The sequence below is a fragment of the Patella vulgata genome, chromosome 4, assembly GCF_932274485.2.
Source record: "Patella vulgata chromosome 4, xgPatVulg1.2, whole genome shotgun sequence".
In the NCBI taxonomy this organism is placed as follows: Eukaryota; Metazoa; Mollusca; class Gastropoda; family Patellidae; genus Patella; species Patella vulgata.
In genome coordinates this window covers 83,168,782-83,179,140 of record NC_065882.2, presented here as the reverse complement: position 1 = coordinate 83,179,140, position 10,359 = coordinate 83,168,782, and the positions used below count along the sequence as shown (strand labels likewise).

General features: G+C 38.4%; 1 long non-coding RNA gene across 1 annotated transcript; it reads right to left on the bottom strand.

Annotated features, from left to right (window-relative positions):
• Nucleotides 1-4,065: 4,065 nt before the first annotated feature.
• Nucleotides 4,066-6,128, bottom strand: LOC130012352 (uncharacterized). Its single transcript, XR_008787781.1, has 4 exons — nucleotides 6,052-6,128; nucleotides 5,383-5,466; nucleotides 4,763-4,822; nucleotides 4,066-4,095 (listed from the first exon to the last, which is right to left on the bottom strand). It is a non-coding gene; the product is annotated as an uncharacterized LOC130012352 (long non-coding RNA).
• Between the last annotated feature and the right edge of the window lie 4,231 nt (nucleotides 6,129-10,359).

Genomic DNA, 10,359 nt, shown 5'->3' with positions numbered 1-10,359 from the left:
TTTTGTTTGTAGTTTAAACTTTTTATTGAATCCGAGTAACTAAAGATATGAAATGATATGAAATGGGGCTTAACGTATGATATGAAATGATATGAAATGGGGCTTAACGTAAGATATGATATGATATGAAATGGGGCTTAACGTAAGATATGATATGATATGAAATGGGGTTTAACGTAAGATATGAAATGATATGAAATGGGGCTTAACGTAAGATATGAAATGATATGAAATGGGGCTTAACGTATGATATGATATGATATGAAATGGGGCTTAACGTAAGATATGAAATGATATGAAATGGGGCTTAACGTAAGATATGAAATGGGGCTTAACGTAAGATATGAAATGATATGAAATGGGGCTTAACGTAAGATATGAAATGATATGAAATGGGGCTTAACGTAAGATATGAAATGATATGAAATGGGGCTTAACGTAAGATATGATATGATATGAAATGGGGCTTAACGTAAGATATGAAATGATATGAAATGGGGCTTAACGTAAGATATGATATGATATGAAATGGGGCTTAACGTAAGATATGATATGATATGAAATGGGGCTTAACGTAAGATATGATATGATATGAAATGGGGCTTAACGTAAGATATGAAATGATATGAAATGGGGCTTAACGTAAGATATGATATGATATGAAATGGGGCTTAACGTAAGATATGAAATGATATGAAATGGGGCTTAACGTAAGATATGATATGATATGAAATGGGGCTTAACGTAAGATATGAAATGATATGAAATGGGGCTTAACGTAAGATATGAAATGATATGAAATGGGGCTTAACGTATGATATGATATGATATGAAATGGGGCTTAACGTAAGATATGAAATGATATGAAATGGGGCTTAACGTAAGATATGAAATGATATGAAATGGGGCTTAACGTAAGATATGAAATGATATGAAATGGGGCTTAACGTAAGATATGAAATGATATGAAATGGGGCTTAACGTAAGATATGATACGATATGAAATGGGGCTTAACGTAAGATATGATATGATATGAAATGGGGTTTAACGTGCTATTTTTCTCTGCACCGACTGGGATAATGATAATGAAGCTATACAGTGTGCTATGGGGGAAATTTTGGCCGGTTAGCGGCGCCTACTCTTATTTCGAATTCCAACTGTCAAGAGTTCTTTTCCATGCACGGGGCCTCGATTTTTGGTGTCATCCGAACGACTAGATATTGTCCTCGCCAGTCTCTCCATACTGCATCACTGACAAGGGGTTGTCAAGCCAGAAAATTCCCTGGAACGTTCTCGGTCGGCCAACACAGGGATCGGGAGCGAACCCGAGACCTATCTGGTTAATGAGCGAGCGCCTTACTCACTGAGCCACCGAATAACTGAAGAATAGAAATAGCCATGTGAACTGCCCAACTAATAAAACAGGTGGGATTGTGATATATGATCAACCAAAGGGGTTGGAAAGTCGAGTGGTCTAACACCTGTTCGTAGGTCATAAGGTCTGAAATTGAGTTCTTACCATTATCCCGCTTTGAACTGAACAGTAAGACATTTAACTCCATGTGATTTCATTTCGGGAGGACCTGGCAAGAACAGCTATCTAGTCGTTCGGCTGTTCCGCTCTGACTTGGCTAATGAATTACCAGAACACAGTTTTTATGGGATACAATCACTAGTTTTATTCTAAAAGCACGACGTTTCGACAAGTATCCTCTTATCGTTATCAAGCACAATAACGACGAGAGGATACTTGTCGAACATCGTGCTTTTAGAATAAAACTAGTGATTGTATCCCGTAAAAACTGTGTTCGGTTAATGTGTTTCCCAACCGCTAAATGCCACTCAAAGATTATTGGCTAATGAAGACGGGCACGCCAATGTATACACGGGACCTCGGTTTTTTGTAACCATCCGAACGACTAGACAGCTGTCCTTGTCAGGCCCTCCGCCCTGCACCCCTGGCAAGGGGAAACCACGTCGGAAAATCCCGATGAACAATAGATATGCAACGAGAGATATTACTAGCATCCAGTTTGTCTGAATCTGTCCAGGGAGCCACGGTGGCTAGGTGGTTAAGACTCTGGCTCGCTAGCCTGGAGGTCGGGTGTTCGATCCCAGCATTGGCCGAGAAGGAACATCCAGATTTACCGACGTGGTATCCCGTTATCAGTGGTGCAGAACGGAGGGCCTGACGAGCTAGTAAAATACAGTCGTAAAAATTGCATTCGCATTAGATTTTATTAATTCTAATTTATCGTCACAATTCATGTTTGTTTATAATAATGCATGAATTATGGGATTTGTTTCGGGAAGGACGGTGTGGAGGGGGGGGGGGTCAACTTTCATTAAATCGCTTCCGCGCAGGGGTCTTTAGTAGTGGGGGGTGGGAGAACCCGGAGAAAACCCACGAGGTTGGACAGGTGACACTACCCCTTGTCACGTGCAAGCGGGGTATCGAAACCAAGGCAGATAACTCAATGAGACCTTGTGACAGTAATCACTACCGTGTACGGTGATTAGATTCCACATCCCCACTCAGTCATAGACTTGCATGTTGTAGAGTCTGGGTGATTTCTTTACACGTGGTATTGTTTATAGTAGGTTTACAGCAGGATGGGTTTGGTAAGAATCTGGGAAGACCAGATTTATGGGGGAGGGGAAGCCCCCCCCCCCCCCGGTCGCCACCATTGTCATAAGTGCTGGATATTAAACAAGAAATATTCATAGATGTTTTTGAAATGGCCATTTTTAGTTTAATTTAATTTGCATCCACATCTTGTTTTAGGGCTATTTATCTCACATGATAACGTGACGGTCTGATAATCTAGTCAAATATTGACAACCCATTCAGACTCATATCCGTAGAATATTTGTCTGGATGACATTGACTAGCCCTTAAAGTGATTCCCCAAAGTAGTCTTACTCCCTACAAATTCATACTGTCCTTTCCTTCCCACCATTTATCTAGATCCCCGTCAGACTTCCACCTGTTTCCTTGTAATGATGACGTCATGTCAGCTGTGAACGACTTTTTTTTAGGATGGATAAAGAGAATTTCTTCCTGGCCGGCACCCAGTTCTGGCAACATCGTTAGCAAAATTGTGTGCGCCTCGACGAGGACCATGTAGAAAAATAAATGGAAACCGTCGCCCTGTACAGATCTTTCACAGAGACTGGTTTAGAACTTTTAAGGCAGCCCTCGTATTGGTTGTTTAAATCATACATCGCCATCTTTATAGTCTGGTAGCTCAAGAAGGAGTAACGCCATCTTTATGTGTCTTGAAGGATAGGGCTGGGTGAATTATGGCAAATCGTGTCACTTTAATACCCCTTCGCGAGATGTTTCAAAATAAAGTAGGGTTTTAAACTGTTCTGCATGAATCGGTATAAAGCGGTGTACAGGGGGGTGAAATTTTGCCCGGGCAGCTTCTTTTCCGTCTACTCATCACCGAATTAAGGTTAAAAAAATACGGAGGATAACATGGATGACTGACAAACACAGCAACACGAGCTAAACAAAATAGAAATGGGCTAATGAAGACAGGCATACGCCATACAGTGTGCTATGAGGGAAATTTTGCCCGGGCAGCGGCACTATCGCCTACTCTTATATCGAATTCCAACTGCCTAGAGATCTTTTACGTGCATTCCAATATATACACGGGACCTCGGTTTTTCGTCTCATCCGAAGGACTAGACACCTGTCCTTGTCAGACCCTCCGTTCTGCACCACTGACAATAGGAAGTAAACAAAATAAACAACAAACTACGGAAGTTATATTAGTAGTTAGATATTACAATTATTTTATTGATAGTTGCTTGTTGACATCAACTAGTTTGGTTAAAACAATATGGTTCTCCACATTTAGGGTCTGAAAAATACAAAACATGGTTTATATATTATCAATATATAAATCATTATTGGATGAACATACTCAAATATTACAAAATAGTTTATTATGTTAAACCTTATCAGTAGTTAAATATCTCAATTATTTTATTGAATCTAATAATAGTTCACTTCACAGTGGATATCGCATAACATAAAAGCTAGTTTACTTACAGCACACAATATAGTCCGCCACATTCAGGCTCTGAAAAATTCAAACATGGTTTGTGTATTATTAATATCCGAAAATGAATTTACAGTTAAAGATGAATGTTAGTTAAACAAGTAAATTTACAGTTAAAGATGAATGTTAATTAAACAAGTGAAATTATTATTAAATATTTGAATGGATTATAATGGGTGATTGACGACGCCATCTTTGTAAGATGGCCGAATAATCCCTGCGGTGACCAGACAGTTTATGTAAGAGTTTAATCACAAACAACATGTTATTATTTCATTTTGCCCAAGCAAAATTGGGTTTACTAGATTTAAAAAAGATAAGATTCTGCGTTGTCTTATATAGCAAGATGCCTTCTTTATATTTTCAACATTTTGTTATTATCTCTGCTATTCGGAATCCTATCCAAATGTTTGTGAAGTGGATCATGCCCCTATGAATGTTTGTAAAAAGACAATGTGTGTGTGGGTGTGTGTGTGTATGTGTTTGAGAGAGAGAGAGAGAGAGAGAGAGAGAGACTAGGTCATTTCGGGACTTGGTAAAAAAACATTGTAAACCTATGGTACACCATTGTAGACTATTCATAACATTATTGGGTGAATATACTCAAAGTCATAACTTTTTCTTTGTTGTCGTGACGAGGGGTGCTCGAGTCTTAACCATGTTTATATACAAATCAGGTCATATTTACCTGCACAATATCCACCTACACATGGGTAACCTTTACAAACGTTGGTGTCAGTACAAGGCACTATAAATATAAGTAATATATCATTACACACAACACTATCTAACCATCTATCAACAATCACTGTCTTCACTAAATAATGCTATAACAATATGATTACACACAGCTATATTTAACTATCTATCAACACATGGGTAGAGCCAGGTCGGGAGGGGGGGGGGGGAGAGGGAGAGCTGCCTCCCCTGGAGCAAATCGGGCACCCAATGGTTGCCTTTACCCAATGGGGAAAGAATTGGTTACCCCAATGAGCGCATTTGGCACACTTTCAATTGGACGCAATACGAAACCAACGACCATCGTGCCCCTCTTGCCCCCCCCCCCCCCCTTAGCTACGAGCCTGAGGTGAAGCAAATATGAGGGAGGGCAGTTCCTCGACACTAATGATTAGACCCTTTTGGAACTAAGACTATATTGGCTAATACAAAGCGCTGTTTTTATATAATTTTATTATTGACCTTACTGTGTTAGCTGGAGACTGTTTAGACAGATTTCTAGAAATGGTATCTATTAATAAATACATCGGGTTTGTATAAATGACTGTCTATAATATAAATCATATTTACCGCGACAAACACCACCTGAACATTGGTAGTCATGCAAATAGTCGCAAATGGTACCATCAGCCGCCCCATCACAACCACGTGTATCTATAATTTACAATATAAAATTGTGTTTAAGATTACTTTCATAAAAAAAAAAGGAATATACACAAAGTACAGAATCTGACAAATCATCCAACATAGGATAGTGTTACCAGGTGTTCCAGCCAAATGATCAAGTAGAACAGCATGAATTATAATTAATGAAATGAAATGAAATGGGGTTTAACGTCCTACTGTTCTGCTCTTATACTGGGCTAATGAAGATGGGCATACGCCATACAGTGTGCTATGAGGGAAATTTTGCCCGGGGAGCGGCACTATCGCCTACTCTTATATCGAATTCCAACTGCCAAGGATACGTTTACGTGCATTCCAATGTATACACGGGGACCTCGGTTTTTCGTCTCATCCAAAGGACTAGACAGCTGTCCTTGTCAGGCCCTCCGTTCTGCACCACTGACAAGGGGAAACCTCGTCGGAAAATCTGGATGAACTTTCTCGGCCAATGCAGGGATCGAACACCCGACCCCCAGGCTAGCGAGCCAGCGTCTTAACCACCTAGCTACCGTGGCTTCCATTAATTATAGAAATAGTCGTGTTATGAATAACATATATCTATATTATACTTACTCCTGCACGTGTTGTTTTCACATTTATAGTACAAACTAAGACCAGTAATACAGTGTCCGTCCCCACATGATACACCTGAAACATTTGAAGTTTTAGATTGCTGGACGCTATTACAATAGTTGTCTGATTTATTTATATTTTCTCTCACCTAGGCCAAAGCATTAATATAGATATGAGTTGTTACATAGATATTAAATAATCAGTGTATATCATCATTCATTTGATCATATATATATATATAACCAGTTCAAGTAATATATGATTGTAGATCAATTCAAATATACTCTTCAAAAAAAGTAGAGGATATTGAAATGCAAATACCTATGAAGGTTGTGATATGATAAATAGTCATGGACACTTGACATGCTTTGAGAGTATGTTCACAGATGAAGAACTTATCGCCCCAACAGAACCACTGAGCTGCATGTGCAACACGCAATAGCGCCATACACGTGGGAGGGGTTCATTGTCAAATTTGACATTTCAAGGAAGGGTTGGTGAAAACTGCCGCTTGCTGGTTTATCCTATCCATGTTTGCTTTCCTATCGGTTCTTGCATAAGTTTTACTGTTTAACGTATCTCTGCTTTAGTGTATTACGTTTAATTTGATCCGGAGACGTGTTCCTCGACGTCAACGTCAACCGACAACACTGCAAGAATTGGCCGTGGCACTGCAAGAGGAGTAGGTCATATTGCCCCAAATCGTGATTGGACGGTTGATTAGGAGCATGGCACGACGAATTGCTGAATGCCTGAGAATTGGTGGAGCAATTACTCATTACTAAGACAAAAATCAAAAACGTCCATTTTCACTTTTGACAGTGTATCTCTTTGCGAGTGAAATGGGGCCGTCAGATAAGCCGCCCCTGTGAATTATTTATGTTCATGTGTAGGCAATTGGCCTGTTATTAAAATACACTGGTTACCTCTAATAAAAACAGCAGTGCATTTCCGCAGTTTTGTATTGTTTCTGAATATCTCCTACTTTTTTTTGAAGAGTATATTATCAAATTAAATTATTGCAAGTTAGTAATATAGATAAACAACACACCCGTAGCCTTACAATATTTGTATATGTCATCTATACGAGTACCACAATTATCAACTGAAATATAAAACATACAGAGAGAGAGAGAAATGGGGTTTAACGTCCACTCGACACAAACTAGGTCATTTCTGGACTAAGGGGGTCGAGGGAGTATTGATTTGGGGACATTTTTATACATTACATATTATTGGTTGTGCTCTGACATCTATCTGCCATATATTTTGTACTACCGATTTTCAGGGTTGGAAAACGTGTTTGCGGTCGTCCAATTTTCAAAATTGTCCGGGGCTAACATATGGTTTAATTTTATTTCAATAATTCGCTTGCGCGTAGGGGTCTTTAGCAGTGGGAGGAAACCGGAGGACCCGGAGAAAAACCACGAGGTTGGACAGGCGACCCTCTTGTCACGTACAACCGGGGATTCGAAACCACGCCAGTCGACTCAATGACAGACTTTATAATACAGCGTGCGCACGCTAACCATTCAGCCATCCAACCCCATAAAAAAGATATATATATATAATAGAGTTTATAAATAGAACGTCATATTAATGTATTGTTACATGTCGGTTCACGATTTGTGGGTACTGACTGTGTCTTACAGCGGCTCATGGATTGTGTTAAAACTGATGTGATCAACATATTAAAGATGGCCACCCCCTGTTTTCAGTCTGTTTCGTGAAATCGTTATGCAATTAATGAAGTTGTTTTTAAATCTTGCAAACTCGGGAAGTCTTACAGTTCCATAGTTTTTACCACAATTAAGACTTTTATTACCAAACAGAAAATGTTTTGACAGTAATGAATTTTTGAAATAAATATTCTAACGGATTTGATAAAAGTATTACCGAGACGGTTTCATTACTTTTATTATAACAGGTGCTCGTTTGAACTTGAGTTTAAATTTCAACTGTTTATAAAGTAGAGGGTAATGGTCTAATGTTTGTATATACATTAATCAACAGACAGGTAACATGTTATACTTACTGGTGACTACACATTTACCATCAAGACATACTTCATCCCTAGGACAGTTACAACCTGAATATAAACAAATTACAGGTCAAAAGGTAGATAAATTACAGGTAAATAGGTAGATAAATTACAGGTAAAAGGTAGATAAATTACATATTTTAGTGGAGGAAAAATGATTAACGATATACTTCTTTAACTATTTAGCCATTTTAAAATAATTATGTGAAATTTGACAAAGTAATGCACGGAATATGTCTTGTTAATCCACAGATTATATGATGGAATTTTAATTTCATGAGTAAATTTCAAGCTCGCTCATAGTTATTTGAGTGGATAATAACTGGATTGGTAATAAATATAGCTGATAGAAAACTAGGTATCTTACCATCGTTGTAACATCTGTATAGAAGACAATTTCCCCTTCTATTCCTACACTCGGTCACGTTACATCCACTCACTGTAAAATAATTATAATATTGGTAATATCGTAAATAAACACGTATTTAGATATGAGAGGGAGAGAGAGAGAGAGAGATGGGTTTAACGTCCACTCGACACAGACTAGGTCATTTCACCCGATTAGATTTTATTACATACCTCGAAAAGGTATTTGTTGAGTAATAAGAGAGAGAGAGAGAGAAATGGGGTTTAACGTCCACTCGACACAGACTAGGTCATTTCACCCGATTAGATTTTATTACATACCTCGAAAAGGTATTTGTTGAGTAATAAAACCTTCTAGTAGTTTATCGAGGGCTGGCCGTCCTTACCGCACGGTACAAATAAAACCTTCTAGTATAGTTTATCGAGGTTCGGGTGTTTCCGGAGTCCAAAATGGCCGCTTTATATAAATGAGAATTTTGGGGATAACTAACCCGAACCCTAACCCTAACCCTTTTTAAAAGACTGAACTTGGGTCTAATTTAGTTTTTACTTCTCTTAAAAGGGTTAGGGTTAGGGTTCGGGTTAGTATTCCCCTAAATACTCATTTGTATCAAGCGGCCATTTTGGTATGAGTTCTGGCTTGTTCTGGAATGTGTTGCTTCTAGTGGTGATAATATTTGTACCGTGCGGTAAGGACGGCCAGCCCTCGATAAACTACTAGAAGGTTTTATTACTCAACAAATACCTTCTCGAAGTATGTAATAAAATCTAATCGGGTGGTCATTTCGGGACTAACATATGGTATGGTTTAATTTTATTTCAATAATTCGCTTGCGCGTAGGTGTCTTTAAGCAGTGGGAGGAAACCGGGGGACCCGAAGAAAACCCACGAGGTTGGACAGGCAACCCTACTCCGTGTCACTTACAACCGGGGATTCGAAACCATGCCACATGACTCAATGACAGGACTCGTGATACAGCGCGCGCGTGCTAACCATTCAGCCATCCAACCCCCCCCCCCCCCTGTTGATTATAACATTTATAATACCTATCAATATTAATTGTGTTACATTGTATTGCTTCAAACATTTTTAGGAGCAGTGTTAAATTTTTCAAAGATTTTTTTTTTCAACGAATGAAATCCCCAAGTCAAAATCACTATTTTGCGCGCCAACTGTCGCAAATATATGTCCCCAACAAACTTAAATCATTTGGTGCCACTGTTGTAGTGTATAATGTATAATTTAACTTGTTCCACGGAGGAACTTCAGACTTACGGGATACATTCCAGATGTTAACCGTACATGTAGAAATATCTCACCTACATGGTACATGTAGAAAAACATGTAGTAATTAACAATTGTTTTAAAATACAATAAAAACAAACAATTAGGAGATAAACACCGACTGTTTAGAATTTAGAGGACTGTTATTGTCCATTTGATACCGCTTAAATCATTAGCGGCACATATGTTCAATATCCAAATGCCACAATTTTGTTTTATGGTAATTATAAATATTATCTCAAAGAAATCAAAGGAACTATGAAATAATAATACTTACCCGCAGCAGAGCTTGGCAACATGGAAGCAAGCACAACAGCAACAGAGATCAACCACAAAGTACACATCTTGATGAATCTTCAACCTAGAGTCAGGAGCAAGTAGAGAATATTATGATTTTCGTCTATTTTAAAACAAAATACATGGCAACAGCTTTTAAGTGAGGAAATTGGTTTATTTTAGCTTAAGTAAATATCGTTATGAGGATAAACACGTTATTAATATTTCTATTTTTTATTGAATATTTCAACGAAATGTTCGACTTGTTCTGCTAAAATAATTTATTAATGATATTTTATAGTTAGTCGTGAAATGCAGTCTGAAAGTCATCATCTCGACG